The 21,739-nt window shown below is 46.0% G+C and overlaps 1 protein-coding gene across 2 annotated transcripts in view; it reads right to left on the reverse strand.

The window, feature by feature from the left end:
* Positions 1-8,972, reverse strand: part of LOC138662332 (methyl-CpG-binding domain protein 1-like) — a 35,925-nt gene extending 26,953 nt beyond the window's left edge. For both annotated transcript variants that reach the window (XM_069747831.1, XM_069747829.1), the window contains exon 1: positions 8,841-8,972. The gene's annotated coding sequence lies outside the window, so the exon portion shown is untranslated. The remainder of the gene's footprint in view (positions 1-8,840) is intronic.
* Positions 8,973-21,739: the final 12,767 nt, after the last annotated feature.

Genomic DNA, 21,739 nt, shown 5'->3' on the forward strand with positions numbered 1-21,739 from the left:
GGTGGTTCCCCCCCACATATGGGGTATCAGCGCACTCAGGACAAATTGCATAACAACTTTTGGGGTCCAATTTCTCCTGTTACCCTCGGGAAAATACAAAACTGGGGACTAAAAAATAATTTTTGTGGGAAAAAATTTTTGTTTTATTTTTACGGCTCTGCATTATAAACTTCTGTGAAGCACTTGGTGGGTCAAAGTGCTCACCACACCTCTAGATAAGTTCCTTAGGGGGTCTACTTTCCAAAATGGTGTCACTTGTGGGGGGGATTCAATGTTTAGGCACATCAGTGGCTCTCCAAACGCAACATGGCGTCCCATCTCAATTCCAGTCAATTTTGCATTGAGAAGTCAAATGGCGCTCCTTTGCTTCCAAGCTCTGTCATGCGCCCAAACAGTGGTTTACCTCCACTTATGGGGTATCGGCGTACTCAGGACAAATTGTACAACAAGGTTTGGGGTCCATTTTCTCCTGTAACCCTTGGTAAAATTAAACAAATTGGAGCTGAAGTAAATTTTTTGTGAAAAAAAGTTAAATGTTAATTTTTATTTAAACATTCCAAAAATTCCTGTGAAACACCTGAAGGGTTAATAAACTTATTGAATGTGGTTTTGAGCACCTTGAGGGGTGTAGTTTTTAGAATGGTGTCACACTTGGGTATTTTCTATCATATAGACCCCTCAAAATGACTTCAAATGAGATGTGGTCCCTAAAATAAAATGGTGTTGTAAAAATGAGAAATTGCTGGTCAACTTTTAACCCTTATAACTCCCTAACAAATAAACATTTTGGTTCCAAAATTGTGCTGATGTAAAGTAGACATGTGGGAAATGTTACTTATTAAGTGTTTTGTGTGACATATCTCTGTGATTTAATTGCATAAAAATTCAAAGTTGGAAAATTGCGAAATTTTCAAAATTTTCGCCATATTTCCGTTTTTTTCACAAATAAACGCAGGTACTATCAAATAAATTTTACCACTATCATGAAGTACAATATGTCACGAGAAAACAATGTCAGAATCACCGGGATCCGTTGAAGCATTCCAGAGTTATAACCTCATAAAGGGACAGTGGTCAGAATTGTAAAAATTGGCCCGGTTGATAACGTGCAAACCACCCTTGGGGGTAAAGGGGTTAATGGTGGTGGGAGTAATAGTAATGGTGGTGTAGTAATGGTGGTGTAGTAATAGTGGTGGTGTAGTAATAGTGGTGGTGTAGTAATAGTAATGGTGGTGTAGTAATAGTAACGGTGGTGGTAATAATGGCGGTGGAAGCAATATTAATGGTTGTGGTAGTAATAGTAATGTGGTGGTAGCAATAGTAACGGTGGTAGTAGTAGTAATAGTAATGGTGGTGGTAGTAATAGTGGAAGCAATATTAATGGTGGTGGGAGTAATAGTAATGGTGGTGTAGTAATAGTAATGGTGGTGTAGTAATAGTAATGGCGGTGGAAGCAATATTAATGGTGGTGGTAGTAATGGTGGTAGTAGTAATAGTAATGGTGGTGGTAGCAATACTAACGGTGGAGGCAGTAGTAATAGTAATGGTGGTGGTAATAGTAATGGTGGTAGTAGTAATAGTGGGCGTAATAGTAATGGTGGTGTAGTAATCGTAATGGTGGTAGTAGTAATAGTAATGGTGGTGGTAGTAGTAATGGTGGGAGTAATAGTAATGGTGGTGAAGTAATAGTAATGGTGGTGGTAGTAGTAATGGTGGGAGTAATAGTAATGGTGGTGAAGTAATAGTAATGGTGGTGGTAGTAGTAATGGTGGGAGTAATAGTAATGGTAGTGTAGTAATCGTAATGGTGGTGTAGTAATCGTAATGGTGGTGTAGTAATCGTAATGGTGGTGGTAGTAGGGATAGTAATAGTGGTGGTAGTAGTAATGGTTATGGTAATAATAATGGTGGTGGCAGCAGTGATAGTAATAGTGATGGTAGTAGAAATAATAATTGTGGTAGTAATAGTAATTCTGGTGGTAGTAGTAATAGTAATGGTGGTGGTAGTAATAGTAATGGTGGTAGTAGTGATCGAAATAGTGGTGGTAGTAATGGTGGTGGCAGTAGTAATAGTAATGGTGGTGTAGTAATAGAAATAATAATGGTGGTAGTAGTAATAGTAATGGTGCTGGTAGTAGTAATAGTAATGGTGCTGGTAGTAGTAGTAATAGTGGTAGTAGTAATAGATGTAATAGTGGTTATAGTAGTAATAATAATGGTCGTAATAGTAATGGTGGTGGTAGTAGTAATAGTAATGATGGTGGTAGTAGTAATGGTGGTAGAAGTAATAGTAATGGTGGTGGTAGTAGTAACAGTAATGGTGGTAGCAGTAACAGTAATGGTGGTAGTAGTAATAGTACTGGTAGTGGTGGTAGTAACAGTAATTGTGGTAGTAGTAATGGTGGTAGTAGTAATAGTACTGGTAGTGGTGGTAGTAACAGTAATGGTGGTGGAGCAGTAATGGTGTTGGCAGTCACAGTAATGGTGTTGGTAGTAGTAATAGTAATGGTGGTAGTAGTAGTGATAATAAAGCTGGTAGTAATAGTAATAGTGGTGGCAGTTGTAATAGTAGCCGGAGAAGTAATAGTAATGTCAGTGGTGGTAGTAACAGTAGTGGGAGTGCTCATATACAACAGTATATTATATATACACACGATGAGGGGTATACAGTGATACACGGCAGTATATATACACAGGAGAAGGGGTATACAGCGATACACGGCAGTATATATACACAGGAGGAGGGGTATACAGTGATACACGGCAGTATATATACACAGGAGAAGGGGTATACAGCGATACACGGCAGTATATACACAGGAGGGGTATACAGCGATGCACGGCAGTATATACACAGAAGGAGGGGTATACAGCGATACACGGCAGTATATACACAGGAGGAGGGGTATACAGCGATACACGGCAGTATATATACACAGGAGGAGGGGTATACAGCGATACACGGCAGTATATACACAGGAGGGGTATACAACGATGCACGGCAGTATATATACACAGGAGGAGGGGTATACAGCGATACACAGGAGGAGGGGTATACAGCGATACACGGCAGTGTATATACACAGGAGGGGTATACAGCGATGCACGGCAGTATATACACAGGAGGGGTATACAGCGATACACGGCAGTATATACACAGGAGGGGTATACAGCGATACACGGCAGCATATACACAGGAGGGGTATACAGCGATACACGGCAGTATATACAGGAGGAGGGGTATATAGCGATACACGGCAGTATATACACAGGAGGAGGGATATACAGCGATACACGGCAGTATATACACGGGAGGAGGGGTATACAGCGATACACGGCAGTATATATACACAGGAGGAGGGGTATACAGCGATACACGGCAGTACATATACACAGGAGGAGGGGTATACAGCAGTATACACAGGAGGGGTATACAGCGATACATGGCAGTATATATACACAGGAGGAGGGGTATACAGCGATACACGGCAGTATATATACACAGGAGGAGGGGTATACAGCGATACACGGCAGTATATACACAGGAGGAGGGGTATACAGCGATACACGGCAGTATATACACAGGAGGAGGGGTATACAGCGATACACGGCAGTATATACACAGGAGGAGGGGTATACAGCGATACATGGCAGTATATACACAGGAGGAGGGGTATACAGCGATACACGGCAGTATATACACAGGAGGAGGGGTATACAGCGATACACGGCAGTATATACACAGGAGGAGGGGTATACAGCGATACACGGCAGTATATACACAGGAGGAGGGGTATACAGCGATACACGGCAGTATATACACAGGAGGAGGGGTATACAGCGATACACGGCAGTATATACACAGGAGGAGGGGTATACAGCGATACACGGCAGTATATACACAGGAGGAGGGGTATACAGCGATACACGGCAGTATATACAGGAGGAGGAGGGGTATACAGCGATACACGGCAGTATATATACACAGGAGAAGGGGTATACAGCGATACACGGCAGTATATACAGGAGGAGGGGTATACAGCGATACACGGCAGTATATACAAAGGAGGAGGGGTATACAGCGATACACGGCAGTATATACACAGGAGGGGTATACAGCGATACACTGCAGTATATACAGGAGGAGGAGGGGTATACAGCGATACACGGCAGTATATACACAGGAGGGGTATACAGCGATACACGGCAGTATATACACAGGAGGAGGGGTATACAGCGATACACGGCAGTATATACACAGGAGGAGGGGTATACAGCGATACACGGCAGTATATATACAGGAGGAGGGGTATACAGCGATACACGGCAGTATATACAGGAGGAGGAGGGGTATACAGCGATACACGGCAGTATATACAGGAGGAGGAGGGGTATACAGCGATACATGGCAGTATATACAGGAGAAGGGGTATACAGCGATACACGGTAGTATATACACAGGAGGGGTATACAGCGATACACGGTAGTATATACAGGAGGGGTATACAGCGATACACGGCAGTATATATACACAGGAGGAGGGGTATACAGCGATACACGGCAGTATATATACACAGGAGGGGTATACAGCGATACACGGCAGTATATACACAGGAGGAGGGGTATACAGCGATACACGGCAGTATATACAGGAGGAGAGGTATACAGCGATACATGGCAGTATATACAGGAGGACGGGTATACAGCGATACACGGCAGTATATACAGGAGGACGGGTATACAGCGATACACGGCAGTATATACAGGAGGACGGGTATACAGCGATACACGGCAGTATATACAGGAGGAGGGGTATACAGCGATGCACGGCAGTATATACACAGGAGGAGGGGTATACAGCGATACACGGCAGTATATACACAGGAGGGGTATACAGCGATACACTGCAGTATATACAGGAGGAGGAGGGGTATACAGCGATACACGGCAGTATATACACAGGAGGGGTATACAGCGATACACGGCAGTATATACACAGGAGGAGGGGTATACAGCGATACACGGCAGTATATACACAGGAGGAGGGGTATACAGCGATACACGGCAGTATATATACAGGAGGAGGGGTATACAGCGATACACGGCAGTATATACAGGAGGAGGAGGGGTATACAGCGATACACGGCAGTATATACAGGAGGAGGAGGGGTATACAGCGATACATGGCAGTATATACAGGAGAAGGGGTATACAGCGATACACGGTAGTATATACACAGGAGGGGTATACAGCGATACACGGTAGTATATACAGGAGGGGTATACAGCGATACACGGCAGTATATATACACAGGAGGAGGGGTATACAGCGATACACGGCAGTATATATACACAGGAGGGGTATACAGCGATACACGGCAGTATATACACAGGAGGAGGGGTATACAGCGATACACGGCAGTATATACAGGAGGAGAGGTATACAGCGATACATGGCAGTATATACAGGAGGACGGGTATACAGCGATACACGGCAGTATATACAGGAGGACGGGTATACAGCGATACACGGCAGTATATACAGGAGGACGGGTATACAGCGATACACGGCAGTATATACAGGAGGAGGGGTATACAGCGATGCACGGCAGTATATACACAGGAGGAGGGGTATACAGCGATACACGGCAGTATATACACAGGAGGAGGGGTATACAGCGATACACGGCAGTATATACACAGGAGGAGGGGTATACAGCGATACACGGCAGTATATACACAGGAGGAGGGGTATACAGCGATGCACGGCAGTATATACAGGAGGAGGGGTATACAGCGATGCACGGCAGTATATACACAGGAGGAGGGGTATACAGCGATACACGGCAGTATATATACACAGGACGAGGGGTATACAGCGATACACGGCAGTATATACACAGGAGGAGGGTTATACAGCGATACACGGCAGTATATACACAGGAGGAGGGGTATACAGCGATACACGGCAGTATATACAGGAGGAGGGATATACAGCGATACACGGCAGTATATACACAGGAGGAGGGGTATACAGCGATACACGGCAGTATATACACAGGAGGAGGGGTATACAGCGATACACGGCAGTATATACAGCGATACACGGCAGTATATACACAGGAGGGGTATACAGCGATACACGGCAGTATATACACAGGAGGAGGGGTATACAGCGATACACGGCAGTATATATACATAGGAGGAGGGGTATACAGCGATACACGGCAGTATATATACACAGGAGATGGGGTATACAGCGATACACGGCAGTATATACACAGGAGGAGGGGTATACAGCGATACACGGCAGTATATACAGGAGGAGGAGGGGTATACAGCGATACACCGCAGTATATACAGGAGGAGGGATATACAGCGATACACGGCAGTATATACACAGGAGGAGGGGTATACAGCGATACACGGCAGTATATACACAGGAGGAGGGGTATACAGCGATACACCGCAGTATATACAGGAGGAGGGATATACAGCGATACACGGCAGTATATATACACAGGAGGAGGGGTATACAGCGATACACAGCAGTATATACACAGGAGGAGGGGTATACAGCGATACACGGCAGTATATACAGGAGGAGGGGTATACAGCGATACACAGCAGTATATACACAGGAGGAGGGGTATACAGCGATACACCGCAGTATATACAGGAGGAGGGATATACAGCGATACACGGCAGTATATATACACAGGAGGAGGGGTATACAGCGATACACAGCAGTATATACACAGGAGGAGGGGTATACAGCGATACACGGCAGTATATACAGGAGGAGGGGTATACAGCGATACACGGCAGTATACACACAGGAGGAGGGGTATACAGCGATACACGGCAGTATATATACACAGGACGAGGGGTATACAGCGATACACGGCAGTATATACACAGGAGGAGGGTTATACAGCGATACACGGCAGTATATATACACAGGAGGAGGGGTATACAGCGATACACGGCAGTATATACAGGAGGAGGGGTATACAGCGATACACGGCAGTATATACAGGAGGAGGGGTATACAGCGATACACGGCAGTATATACAGGAGGAGGGGTATACAGCGATACACGGCAGTATATACAGGAGGAGGGGTATACAGCGATACACGGCAGTATATACAGGAGGAGGGGTATACAGCGATACACGGCAGTATATACAGGAGGAGGGGTATACAGCGATACACGGCAGTATATACACAGGAGGAGAGGTATACAGCGATACACGGCAGTATATACACAGGAGGAGAGGTATACAGCGATACACGGCAGTATATACACAGGAGGAGGGGTATACAGCGATACACGGCAGTATATACACAGGAGGGGTATACAGCGATACACGGCAGTATATACACAGGAGGAGGGGTATACAGCGATACACGGCAGTATATATACATAGGAGGAGGGGTATACAGCGATACACGGCAGTATATACACAGGAGGAGGGGTATACAGCGATACACGGCAGTATATACACAGGAGGAGGGGTATACAGCGATACACGGCAGTATATACACAGGAGGAGGGGTATACAGCGATACACGGCAGTATATACACAGGAGGAGGGGTATACAGCGATACACGGCAGTATATACACAGGAGGAGGGGTATACAGCGATACACGGCAGTATATACACAGGAGGGGTATACAGCGATACACGGCAGTATATACACAGGAGGAGGGGTATACAGCGATACACGGCAGTATATACACAGGAGGAGGGGTATACAGCGATACACGGCAGTATATATACACAGGACGAGGGGTATACAGCGATACACGGCAGTATATACACAGGAGGAGGGTTATACAGCGATACACGGCAGTATATATACACAGGAGGAGGGGTATACAGCGATACACGGCAGTATATACAGGAGGAGGGGTATACAGCGATACACGGCAGTATATACAGGAGGAGGGGTATACAGCGATACACGGCAGTATATACAGGAGGAGGGGTATACAGCGATACACGGCAGTATATACAGGAGGAGGGGTATACAGCGATACACGGCAGTATATACAGGAGGAGGGGTATACAGCGATACACGGCAGTATATACAGGAGGAGGGGTATACAGCGATACACGGCAGTATATACACAGGAGGAGAGGTATACAGCGATACACGGCAGTATATACACAGGAGGAGAGGTATACAGCGATACACGGCAGTATATACACAGGAGGAGGGGTATACAGCGATACACGGCAGTATATACACAGGAGGGGTATACAGCGATACACGGCAGTATATACACAGGAGGAGGGGTATACAGCGATACACGGCAGTATATATACATAGGAGGAGGGGTATACAGCGATACACGGCAGTATATACACAGGAGGAGGGGTATACAGCGATACACGGCAGTATATACACAGGAGGAGGGGTATACAGCGATACACGGCAGTATATACACAGGAGGAGGGGTATACAGCGATACACGGCAGTATATACACAGGAGGAGGGGTATACAGCGATACACGGCAGTATATACACAGGAGGAGGGGTATACAGCGATACACGGCAGTATATACACAGGAGGGGTATACAGCGATACACGGCAGTATATACACAGGAGGAGGGGTATACAGCGATACACGGCAGTATATACACAGGAGGAGGGGTATACAGCGATACACGGCAGTATATACACAGGAGGAGGGGTATACAGCGTGTGATATGAGGGGAAGGTCTGCCTCTATAGAGCAGTCGCAGTCATGTGACAGTGTGATTGACAGCCGCACACAGCTTCCCGCTTTCAATACTACGCAATAGAACCGTGACTACCGCAGACGCACTCACCTATCCGCCTACTAATCCTCCGCTGATAACGGGCGGGAGCGCAGCAGGAAACAGAACCAAACTTCCTTCCTCTTCCGGTCAAACGGGGAACACCCCGATCACGACTACTACAGTCCGGACGACATGAAAGAGGTGTGGAACGCAGAGCCGGAACTCCGCCCACATCCTGGTGCCGGACGGCAAGACACACCCCTCTAATACTATTGGTGGTTTTAGCTGATAAACAAGACGTGAAAAATGGCGGCAAGAGCAGGGGCGGGGCAAGCGTGGGCGGGACTTTCATAATGAGCACTGTATAGCACAGGGTATTGATGTAGTTATATTCTTATACATAGGAGGCCGTATTATAGTAGTTATATTGTTGTACATAGGGCAGTATATAGTAGTTATATTCTTGTACATAGGGGCATGTTGTGAATTCTGTTGTCGGGCTCCCTCCTGTGGTCATGAATGGTACTTCGGCTGGTTCTGTCCATGGACTTTCTCTGGTGGCTGTGGGTGTTTCTGAGTTTCCTTCCTCAGGTGACAATGTTAATTCGTTAGCTGCTGCTCTATTTAACTCCACTTAGATCTTTGCTCCATGCCACCTGTCAATGTTCCAGTATTGGTCTAGTTCACTCCTGGATCGTTCTTGTGACCTGTCTTCCCAGCAGAAGCTAAGTGACTGCTTGTTTTTCTCTGGTTTGCTATTTTTCTGTCCAGCTTGCTATTTCGATTGTTCTTGCTTGCTGGAAGCTCTGGGACGCAGAGGGAGCGCCTCCGCACCGTGAGTCGGTGCGGAGGGTCTTTTTGCGCCCTCTGCGTGGTCTTTTTGTAGGTTTTTGTGCTGACCGCAAAGTAACCTTTCCTATCCTCGGTCTGTTCAGTAAGTCGGGCCTCACTTTGCTAAATCTATTTCATATCTGTGTTTGTATTTTCATCTTTACTCACAGTCATTATATGTGGGGGGCTGCCTTTTCCTTTGGGGAATTTCTCTGAGGCAAGGTAGGCTTTATTTTTCTATCTTCAGGGCTAGCTAGTTTCTTAGGCTGTGCCGAGTTGCATAGGGAGCGTTAGGCGCAATCCACGGCTATTTCTAGTGTGGTTGATAGGATTAGGGATTGCGGTCAGCAGAGTTCCCACGTCCCAGAGCTTGCCCTATATTATCAGTAACTATCAGGTCATTCCGTGTGCTCTTATCCACCAGGTCCATTATTGTCCTGACCACCAGGTCATAACAGTACAGGTGGCCCAAAGTACTAATGCATCTCAATAGAGGGATAAGAGAAGTTCTGAGACCATTTTTTTTTCTTTGTAGTGTGTTTTGTCTTTCTTTTCCCCTTTACATCTGGGTGGTTCAGAACACAGGTGTAGACATGGACATTCAAGGTCTGTCCTCTTGGATGGATAATCTCACTACAAGGGTACAAAACATTCAAGATTTTGTGGTTCAGAATCCGATGTCAGAGCCTAGGATTCCAATTCCTGATTTGTTTTTTGGTGATAGATCTAAGTTCTTGAATTTCAAAAATAATTGTAAATTGTTTCTTGCCTTGAAACCTCGCTCCTCAGGTGACCCTGTTCAACAAGTAAAGATCATTATTTCTTTGTTACGCGGTGACCCTCAAGACTGGGCATTTTCCCTTGCGCCAGGAGATCCGGCATTGCGTGATGTTGATGCGTTTTTCCTGGTGCTTGGATTGCTTTATGACGAACCTAATTCAGTGGATCAGGCAGAGAAAATCTTGCTGGCTCTGTGTCAGGGTCAGGATGAAGCGGAGATATATTGTCAGAAGTTTAGAAAGTGGTCTGTGCTCACTCAGTGGAATGAATGTGCCCTGGCAGCAATCTTCAGAAAGGGTCTCTCTGAAGCCCTTAAGGATGTCATGGTGGGATTTCCCATGCCTGCTGGTCTGAATGAGTCTATGTCTTTGGCCATTCAGATCGATCGACGCTTGCGTGAGCGTAAAGCTGTGCACCACTTGGCAGTACTATCTGAGCATGGACCTGAGCCTATGCAATGTGATAGGACTTTGACCAGATCTGAATGGCAAGAACACAGACGTCGGAATGGGCTGTGTTTTTACTGTGGTAATGCCACTCATGCTATCTCCAATTGTCCTAAGCGCACTAAGCGGTTCGCTAGGTCTGACACCATTGGTACTGTACAGTCTAAATTTCTATTGTCCGTTACTCTGATTTGTTCTTTGTCATCCTATTCTGTTATGGCATTTGTGGATTCAGGCGCTGCCCTGAATTTGATGGACTTGGAGTATGCTAGGCGCTGTGGTTTTTTCTTGGAGCCCTTGCAGTATCCTATTCCATTGAGAGGAATTGATGCTACGCCTTTGGCCAAGAATAAGCCTCCGTACTGGACCCAATTGACCATGTGCATGGCTCCTGCACATCAGGAGGATATCCGCTTTCTGGTGTTGCATAATCTGCATGATGTGGTCGTTTTGGGGTTGCCATGGCTACAGGTTCATAATCCAGTATTGGACTGGAAATCTATGTCTGTGTCCAGCTGGGGTTGCCAGGGGGTACATGGTGATGTTCCATTTTTGTCTATTTCGTCTTCCACTCCTTCTGAAGTTCCAGAGTTTTTGTCGGATTATCGGGATGTATTTGATGAGCCCAAAGCCAGTGCCCTACCTCCTCATAGGGATTGCGATTGTGCAATTAATTTGATTCCTGGTAGTAAGTTTCCTAAGGGCCGATTGTTCAATTTATCTGTGCCAGAACACGCCGCTATGCGGAGTTATATAAAGCAATCCTTGGAGAAGGGTCATATTCGCCCGTCGTCGTCACCATTGGGAGCAGGGTTCTTTTTTGTGGCCAAGAAGGATGGTTCTTTGAGACCTTGTATTGATTACCGCCTTCTCAATAAAATTACAGTCAAATTTCAGTATCCTTTGCCGTTGCTGTCTGATTTGTTTGCTCGCATTAGAGGGGCTAGTTGGTTCACCAAGATAGATCTTCGAGGGGCGTATAATCTTGTGCGTATTAAACAAGGCGATGAATGGAAAACAGCATTTAATACGCCCGAGGGCCATTTTGAGTACCTGGTTATGCCATTAGGGCTTTCCAATGCTCCATCAGTATTTCAGTCCTTTATGCATGACATCTTCCGAGAGTACCTGGATAAATTCCTGATTGTATATTTGGATGACATTTTGGTCTTTTCGGATGATTGGGAGTCTCATGTGAAGCAGGTCAGAATGGTGTTCCAGGTCCTTCGTGCGAATTCCTTGTTTGTGAAGGGGTCAAAGTGTCTCTTTGGAGTTCAGAAGGTTTCATTTTTGGGGTTAATTTTTTCCCTTTCTACTATCGAGATGGACCCTGTTAAAGTCCAAGCCATTTACGATTGGACTCAGCCGACATCTGTGAAGAGCCTGCAAAAGTTCCTGGGCTTTGCTAATTTTTATCGGCGCTTCATTGCTAATTTTTCTAGTGCTGCTAAACCGTTGACTGATTTGACCAAGAAGGGTGCTGATGTGGTCAATTGGTCTTCTGCAGCTGTAGAGGATTTTCAGGAGTTGAAGCGTTGTTTTTCTTCTGCCCCTGTGCTGTGCCAGCCAGATGTTTCGCTCCCATTTCAGGTCGAGGTTGATGCTTCTGAGATTGGAGCTGGGGCTGTTTTGTCGCAAAGAAGTTCTGATGGCTCGGTGATGAAGCCATGTGCTTTCTTTTCTAGAAAGTTTTCGCCTGCTGAGCGCAATTATGATGTTGGTAATCGAGAGTTGTTGGCCATGAAGTGGGCATTCGAGGAGTGGCGTCATTGGCTTGAAGGAGCCAAGCATCGCGTGGTGGTCTTGACAGATCACAAGAATTTGACTTATCTTGAATCTGCCAAACGGTTGAATCCGAGACAGGCTCGATGGTCGTTATTTTTCTCCCGTTTTGATTTTGTGGTTTCGTACCTTCCGGGCTCTAAAAATGTGAAGGCTGATGCCCTGTCAAGGAGTTTTGTGCCTGACTCTCCGGGTGTCCCAGGAGAAGGCTCAACATTTTGCTAACCGCCGGCGTTGTGTGGGTCCCCGACTTCGTGTTGGGGATTTGGTTTGGTTGTCGTCTCGTTATGTTCCTATGAAGGTTTCCTCTCCTAAGTTTAAGCCTCGTTTCATTGGTCCGTATAAGATTTCTGAGGTTATCAATCCTGTGTCATTTCGTTTGGCCCTTCCTGCTTCTTTTGCCATCCATAATGTATTCCATAGGTCATTGTTGCGGAGATACGTGGCGCCTGTGGTTCCATCTGTTGATCCTCCTGTCCCGGTGTTGGTTGAGGGGGAGTTGGAGTATGTGGTGAAGATTTTGGATTCTCGTATTTCGAGACGGAAACTCCAGTACCTGGTCAAGTGGAAGGGTTATGGTCAGGAAGATAATTCCTGGGTTTTTGCCTCTGATGTTCATGCTGCCGATCTGGTTCGTGCCTTTCATTTGGCTCGGCCTGGGGGCTCTGGTGAGGGTTCGGTGACCCCTCCTCAAGAAGGGGGTACTGTTGTGAGTTCTGTTGTCGGGCTCCCTCCTGTGGTCATGAATGGTACTTCGGCTGGTTCTGTCCATGGACTTTCTCTGGTGGCTGTGGGTGTTTCTGAGTTTCCTTCCTCAGGTGACGAGGTTAATTCGTTAGTTGGCTGCTCTATTTAACTCCACTTAGATCTTTGCTCCAGGCCACCTGTCAATGTTCCAGTATTGGTCTAGTTCACTCCTGGATCGTTCTTGTGACCTGTCTTCCCAGCAGAAGCTAAGTGACTGCTTGTTTTTCTCTGGTTTGCTATTTTTCTGTCCAGCTTGCTATTTCGATTATTCTTGCTTGCTGGAAGCTCTGGGACGCAGAGGGAGCGCCTCCGCACCGTGAGTCGGTGCGGAGGGTCTTTTTGCGCCCTCTGCGTGGTCTTTTTGTAGGTTTTGTGCTGACCGCAAAGTAACCTTTCCTATCCTCGGTCTGTTCAGTAAGTCGGGCCTCACTTTGCTAAATCTATTTCATCTCTGTGTTTGTATTTTCATCTTTACTCACAGTCATTATATGTGGGGGGCTGCTGTTGTGAATTCTGTGGTCAAGCTCCCTCCTGTGGTCATGAGTGGTATTTCGGCTGGTTCTGTCTATGAGCTTCCGCTGGTGGATGTGAGTGGGGCTGCGGCTTCTGAGTTTCCTTCCTCAGGTGCGAGGTTAAGTCGTTAGGTGCTGCTCTATTTAACTCCACCTAGTTCTTTGTTCCTGGCCTCCAGTCAATGTTCCAGTATTGGTCTGGCTCTCTCCTGGATCGTTCTTGTGGCCTGTCTGCCCTGCATAAGCTAAGTTCTGCTTGTGTTACTTTTGTTTGCTATATTTTCTGTCCAGCTTGCTATATTGGTTTTTCTTGCTTGATGGAAGCTCTGAGACGCAGAGGGAGCACCTCCGTACCGTTAGTCGGTGCGAAGGGTCTTTTTGCCCCCTCTGCGTGGTTGTTTGTAGGTTTTTGTGCTGACCGCAAAGCTATCTTTCCTATCCTCGGTCTATTCAGTAAGTCGGGCCTCACTTTGCTAAAATCTATTTCATCTCTGTGTTTGTATTTTCATCTTAACTCACAGTCATTATATGTGGGGGGCTGCCTTTTCCTTTGGGGAATTTCTCTGCGGCAAGGTAGGCTTATTTTTCTATCTTCAGGGCTAGTTAGTTTCTCAGGCTGTGCCGAGTTGCATAGGGAGCGTTAGGCGCAATCCACGGCTACCTCTAGTGTGGTATGATAGGATTAGGGATTGCGGTCAGCAGAGTTCCCACGTCTCAGAGCTCGTCCTATGTTAGTAACTATCAGGTCACTTTGTGTGCTCTTAACCACTAGGTCCATTGTGGTTCTGAATCACCTGTTCATAACAGTACTGGAGGCCCAAAGTACTAATGCTTCTCAATAGAGGGAAAAGAGAAGTTCTGAGACCATTTTTTTTTCTTTGCACTGTGTTTTGTCTTTCTTTTCCCCTTTACATCAGGGTGGTTCAGAACACAGGTGTAGACATGGACATTCAAGGTCTGTCCTCTTTGATGGATAATCTCGCTATAAGTGTTCAGAACATTCAAGATTTAGTGGTTCAGAATCCTATGTTAGAACCTAAAATTCCTATTCCTGAGTTATTTTCTGGAGATAGAGCTAAGTTTCTGAATTTCAAAAATAATTGTAAACTATTTCTGGCTTTGAAACCCCGCTCCTCTGGTGACCCAGTTCAACAAGTAAAGATCATTATTTCTTTATTACGTGGCGACCCTCAAGACTGGGCATTTTCCCTTGCGCCAGGAGATCCTGCATTATGTGATATTGATGCGTTTTTTCTGGCGCTCGGGTTGCTTTATGATGAACCTAATTCAGTGGATCAGGCAGAGAAAATCTTGCTGGCTCTGTGTCAGGGTCAGGATGAGGTAGAGATATATTGTCAGAAATTTAGGAAGTGGTCTGTGCTCACTCAATGGAATGAATGTGCTCTTGCAGCAATTTTCAGAAAGGGTCTCTCTGAAGCCCTTAAGGATGTCATGGTGGGATTTCCTATGCCTGCTGGTCTGAATGAGTCTATGTCTTTGGCCATTCAGATCGATCGACGCTTACGTGAGCGTAAAACTGTGCACCATTTGGCGGTATTATCTGAGCATAAACCTGAGCCTATGCAATGCAATAGGACTTTGACCAGAGCTGAACGGCAAGAACACAGACGACGGAATCGGCTGTGTTTTTACTGTGGTGATTCCACTCATGCTATCTCCGATTGTCCTAAGCGCACTAAGCGGTTCGCTAAGTCTGCCACCATTGGTACGGTACAGTCGAAATTTCTTTTGTCCGTTACTTTGATCTGCTCTTTGTCATCCTATTCTGTCATGGCATTTGTGGATTCAGGCGCTGCCCTGAATTTGATGGACTTGGAGTATGCTAGGCGCTGTGGGTTTTTCTTGGAGCCTTTGCAGTATCCTATTCCATTGAGAGGAATTGATGCTAAGCCTTTGGCCAAGAATAAGCCTCAGTACTGGACCCAGCTGACCATGTGCATGGCTCCTGCGCATCAGGAGGATATTCGCTTTTTGGTGTTACATAATTTGCATGATGTGGTCGTGTTGGGGTTGCCATGGCTACAAGTCCATAACCCAGTATTGGATTGGAAATCAATGTCTGTGTCCAGCTGGGGTTGTCAGGGGGTACATGGTGATGTTCCATTTCTGTCTATTTCATCATCCACCCCTTCTGAGGTCCCAGAGTTCTTGTCGGATTACCGGGATGTATTTGATGGGGCGGGGCGGCACGGTGGCGCAGTGGTTAGCACTGCAGCCTTGCAGCGCTGGGATCCTGGGTTCTAATCCCACCCAGGACAACATCTGCAAAGAGTTTGTATGTTCTCTCCGTGTTTGCGTGGGTTTCCTCCGGGCACTCCGGTTTCCTCCCACATTCCAAAGACATACTGATAGGGATTCTAGATTGTAAGCCCCATTGGGGGACAGTGATGATAATGTGTGAAAAACTGTAAAGCGCTGCGTAATATGTTAGCGCTACATAAAAAAAATAAAGAAAGAATAAAGAAAGAAAGATTTGATGAGCCCAAGTCCAGTGCCCTACCTCCGCTTAGGGATTGTGATTGTGCTATCGATTTGATTCCTGGTAGTAAGTTTCCTAAAGGTCGACTGTTTAATTTGTCTGTGCCTGAGCACGCCGCTATGCGGAGTTACGTAAAGGAATCCTTGGAGAAGGGTTATATTTGCCCGTCGTCGTCGCCATTGGGAGCAGGGTTCTTTTTTGTGGCCAAGAAGGATGGTTCGCTGAGACCTTGTATTGATTACCGCCTTCTAAATAAAATCACGGTCAAATTTCAGTACCCCTTGCCGCTGCTGTCTGATTTGTTTGCTCGGATTAAGGGGGCTAGTTGGTTCACCAAAATAGATCTTCGTGGTGCGTATAATCTTGTGCGCATTAAACAGGGCGATGAATGGAAAACAGCATTTAATACGCCCGAGGGCCATTTTGAGTACCTGGTTATGCCATTCGGGCTTTCTAATGCTCCATCAGTGTTTCAGTCCTTTATGCATGACATCTTCCGAGAGTACCTGGATAAATTCCTGATTGTATACTTGGATATATCATGGTCTTCTCGGATGATTGGGAGTCTCACATGAAGCAGGTCAGAATGGTGTTCCAGGTCCTGCGTGCGAATTCTTTGTTTGTGAAGGGGTCAAAGTGTCTCTTTGGTGTTCAGAAGGTTTCATTTTTGGGTTTCATTTTTTCCCCTTCTACTATCGAGATGGACCCTGTTAAAGTTCAGGCCATTTATGATTGGACTCAGCCGACATCTCTGAAGAGTCTGCAAAAGTTCCTGGGCTTTGCTAATTTTTATCGTCGCTTCATCAATAATTTTTCTAGTATTGCTAATCCGTTGACTGATTTAACCAAGAAGGGTGCTGATGTGGTCAATTGGTCTTCTGCTGCTGTGGAAGCTTTTCAGGAGTTGAAGCGTCGTTTTTCTTCTGTCCCTGTGTTGTGTCAACCAGATGTTTCGCTCCCGTTCCAGGTCGAGGTTGATGCTTCTGAGATTGGAGCAGGGGCTGTTTTGTCGCAAAGAAGTTCTGATGGCTCGGTGATGAAACCATGCGCCTTCTTTTCCAGGAAGTTTTCGCCTGCTGAGCGTAATTATGATGTTGGCAATCGAGAGTTGCTGGCCATGAAGTGGGCATTCGAGGAGTGGCGTCATTGGCTTGAAGGAGCTAAGCATCGCGTGGTGGTCTTGACTGATCACAAGAACTTGACTTATCTCGAGTCTGCCAAACGGTTGAATCCTAGACAGGCTCGTTGGTTGCTGTTTTTCTCCCGTTTTCACTTTGTGGTTTCGTACCTTCCGGGCTCTAAAAATGTGAAGGCGGATGCCCTGTCTAGGAGTTTTGTGCCCGACTCTCCGGGTTTGTCTGAGCCGGCAGGTATTCTCAAAGAGGGGGTAATTTTGTCTGCCATCTCCCCTGATGTGCGGCGGGTGCTGCAGAAATTTCAGGCTAATAGACCTGACCGTTGCCCAGCGGAGAAACTGTTTGTCCCTGATAAATGGACGAGTAGAGTTATCTCTGAGGTTCATTGTTCGGTGTTGGATGGTCATCCTGGAATCTTTGGTACCAGAGATTTGGTGGCTAGATCCTTTTGGTGGCCGTCTCTGTCGCGGGATGTGCGTTCGTTTGTGCAGTCCTGTGGGATTTGTGCTCGGGCTAAGCCCTGCTGTTCTCGTGCCAGTGGGTTACTTTTGCCCTTGCCAGTCCCGAAGATGCCCTGGACACATATCTCTATGGATTTTATTTCGGATCTCCCCGTCTCTCAAAAAATGTCGGTCATTTGGGTTGTTTGTGATCGCTTCTCGAAGATGGTCCATTTGGTACCCTTGTCTAAATTGCCTTCCTCCTCTGATTTGGTACCATTGTTCTTCCAGCATGTGGTTCGTTGACATGGCATTCCGGAGAACATCGTTTCTGACAGAGGTTCCCAGTTTGTTTCGAGGTTTTCGCGAGCCTTTTGTGCTAGGATGGGCATTGATTTGTCTTTTTCCTCGGCTTTCCATCCTCAGACAAATGGCCAGACTGAATGAACCAATCAGACCTTGGAAACATATCTGAGATGTTTTGTTTCTGCCGATCAGGATGATTGGGTGTCTTTTTTGCCTTTGGCTGAGTTCGCCCTTAATAATCGGGCCAGCTCGGCTACTTTGGTTTCGCCGTTTTTCTGCAATTCTGGTTTCCATCCTCGTTTCTCTTCAGGGCAGGTTGAGTCTTCTGACTGTCCTGGTGTGGATACTGTGGTGGATAGGTTGCAGCAGATTTGGACTCATGTGGTGGACAATTTGACATTGTCTCAGGAGAAGGCTCAACGTTTCGCTAACCGCAGGCGCTGTGTGGGTCCCCGACTTCGTGTTGGGGATTTGGTTTGGTTGTCATCTCGTTATATTCCTATGAAAGTTTCCTCTCCTAAGTTTAAGCCTCATTTCATTGGTCCGTATAGGATTTCTGAGGTTCTTAATCCTGTGTCTTTTCGTTTGACCCTTCCAGCTTCTTTTTCCATCCATAACGTATTCCATAGGTCATTGTTGCGGAGATACGTGGCACCTGTGGTTCCATCCGTTGATCCTCCTGCCCCGGTTTTGGTTGAGGGGGAGTTGGAGTATATAGTGGAGAAGATTTTGGATTCTCGTATTTCGAGACGGAAACTTCAGTACCTGGTTAAGTGGAAGGGTTATGGTCAGGAAGATAATTCCTGGGTCTTTGCCTCTGATGTTCATGCTGCCGATCTGGTTCGTGCCTTTCATTTGGCTCATCCTGGTCGGCCTGGGGGCTCTGGTGAGGGTTCGGTGACCCCTCCTCAAGGGGGGGGTACTGTTGTGAATTCTGTGGTCAAGCTCCCTCCTGTGGTCATGAGTGGTACTTCGGCTGGTTCTGTCTATGAGCTTCCGCTGGTGGATGTGAGTGGGGCTGCGGCTTCTGAGTTTCCTTCCTCAGGTGCGAGGTTAAGTCGTTAGGTGCTGCTCTATTTAACTCCACCTAGTTCTTTGTTCCTGGCCTCCAGTCAATGTTCCAGTATTGGTCTGGCTCTCTCCTGGATCGTTCTTGTGGCCTGTCTGCCCTGCATAAGCTAAGTTCTGCTTGTGTTACTTTTGTTTGCTATATTTTCTGTCCAGCTTGCTATATTGGTTTTTCTTGCTTGCTGGAAGCTCTGAGACGCAGAGGGAGCACCTCCGTACCGTTAGTCGGTGCGGAGGGTCTTTTTGCCCCCTCTGCGTGGTTGTTTGTAGGTTTTTGTGCTGACCGCAAAGCTATCTTTCCTATCCTCGGTCTATTCAGTAAGTCGGGCCTCACTTTGCTAAAATCTATTTCATCTCTGTGTTTGTATTTTCATCTTAACTCACAGTCATTATATGTGGGGGGCTGCCTTTTCCTTTGGGGAATTTCTCTGAGGCAAGGTAGGCTTATTTTTCTATCTTCAGGGCTAGTTAGTTTCTCAGGCTGTGCCGAGTTGCATAGGGAGCGTTAGGCGCAATCCACGGCTACTTCTAGTGTGGTATGATAGGATTAGGGATTGCGGTCAGCAGAGTTCCCACGTCTCAGAGCTCGTCCTATGTTAGTAACTATCAGGTCCCTTTGTGTGCTCTTAACCACTAGGTCCATTGTGGTTCTGAATCACCTGTTCATAACAGGCTGCCTTTTCCTTTGGGGAATTTCTCTGAGGCAAGGTAGGCTTTATTTTTCTATCTTCAGGGCTAGCTAGTTTCTTAGGCTGTGCCGAGTTGCATAGGGAGCGTTAGGCGCAATCCACGGCTATTTCTAGTGTGGTTGATAGGATTAGGGATTGCGGTCAGCAGAGTTCCCACGTCCCAGAGCTCGCCCTATACTATCAGTAACTATCAGGTCATTCCGTGTGCTCTTATCCACCAGGTCCATTATTGTCCTGACCACCAGGTCATAACAGGAGCAGTATTATAGTAGTTATATTCTTGTACATAGGAGCAGTATTATAGTAGTTATATTCATGTACATAGGAGCAGTATTATAGTAGTTATATTCTTGCATATAGGGGCAGTATTATAGTAGTTATATTCTTGTACATAGGAGCAGTATTATAGTAGTTATATTCTTGTACATAGGAGCAGTATTATAGTAGTTATACTCTTGTACATAGTGGCAGTATTATATTAGTTATATTCTTGTACATTGGGGCAGTATTATAGTAGTTATATTCTTGTACATAGATGCAGTATTATAGTAGTTATATTCTTGTACATAGAGGCAGTATTATAGTAGTTATATTCTTGTACATAGGGGACAGTATTTGTTGTGAATTCTGTTGTCGGGCTCCCTCCTGTGGTCATGAATGGTACTTCGGCTGGTTCTGTCCATTGACTTCCTCTGGTGGGTGTTTCTGAGTTTCCTTCCTCAGGTGACGAGGTTAATTCATTAGCTGGCTGCTCTATTTAACTCCACTTAGATCTTTGCTCCATGCCACCTGTCCAATGTTCCAGTATTGGACAGGTATTGTGACCTGTCTTCCCAGCAGAAGCTAAGTTTCAGCTTGCATTTCTTTGGTTTACTATTTTTCTGTCCAGCTTGCTATTTTTTATTGTTGTCTTGCTTGCTGGAAGCTCTGGGACGCAGAGGGAGCGCCTCCGCACCGTGAATCGGTGCGGAGGGTCTTTTTGCGCCCTCTGCGTGGTCTTTTTGTAGGTTTTTGTGCTGACCGCAAAGTAACCTTTCCTATCCTCGGTCTGTTCAGTTAGTCGGGCCTCACTTTGCTAAATCTATTTCATCTCTGTGTTTGTATTTTCATCTTTACTCACAGTCATTATATGTGGGGGGCTGCCTTTTCCTTTGGGGAATTTCTCTGAGGCAAGGTAGGCTTTATTTTTCTATCTTCAGGGCTAGCTAGTTTCTTAGGCTGTGCCGAGTTGCATAGGGAGCGTTAGGCGCAATCCACGGCTATTTCTAGTGTGTTTGATAGGATTAGGGATTGCGGTCAGCAGAGTTCCCACATCCCAGAGCTCGTCCTTTATTATCAGTAACTATCAGGTCATTCCGTGTGCTCTTAACCACCAGGTCCATTATTGTCCTGACCACCAGGTCATAACAAGTATTATAGTAGTTATATTCTTGTACATAGGAACAGTATTATAGTAGTTATATTCTTGTATATAGGGGCACTATTATAGTATATTCTTGTACATAGGAGCAGTATTATAGTAGTTATATTATTGTACATAGGGGCAGTATTATAGTAGTTATATTCTTGTGCATAGGAGCAGTATTATAGTACCGTATATACTCGAGTATAAGCCGAGATTTTCAGCCCAAATTTTTGGGCTGAAAGTGCCCCTCTCGGCTTATACTAGAGTCACGGTAGCGTTGGGGTCGGCGGGTGAGGGGGAGAGGGCGCTGAGGTATACTTACCTAG

Source organism: Ranitomeya imitator, chromosome 2 (assembly GCF_032444005.1).
Source record: "Ranitomeya imitator isolate aRanImi1 chromosome 2, aRanImi1.pri, whole genome shotgun sequence".
Lineage (NCBI taxonomy): Eukaryota > Metazoa > Chordata > Amphibia > Anura > Dendrobatidae > Ranitomeya > Ranitomeya imitator.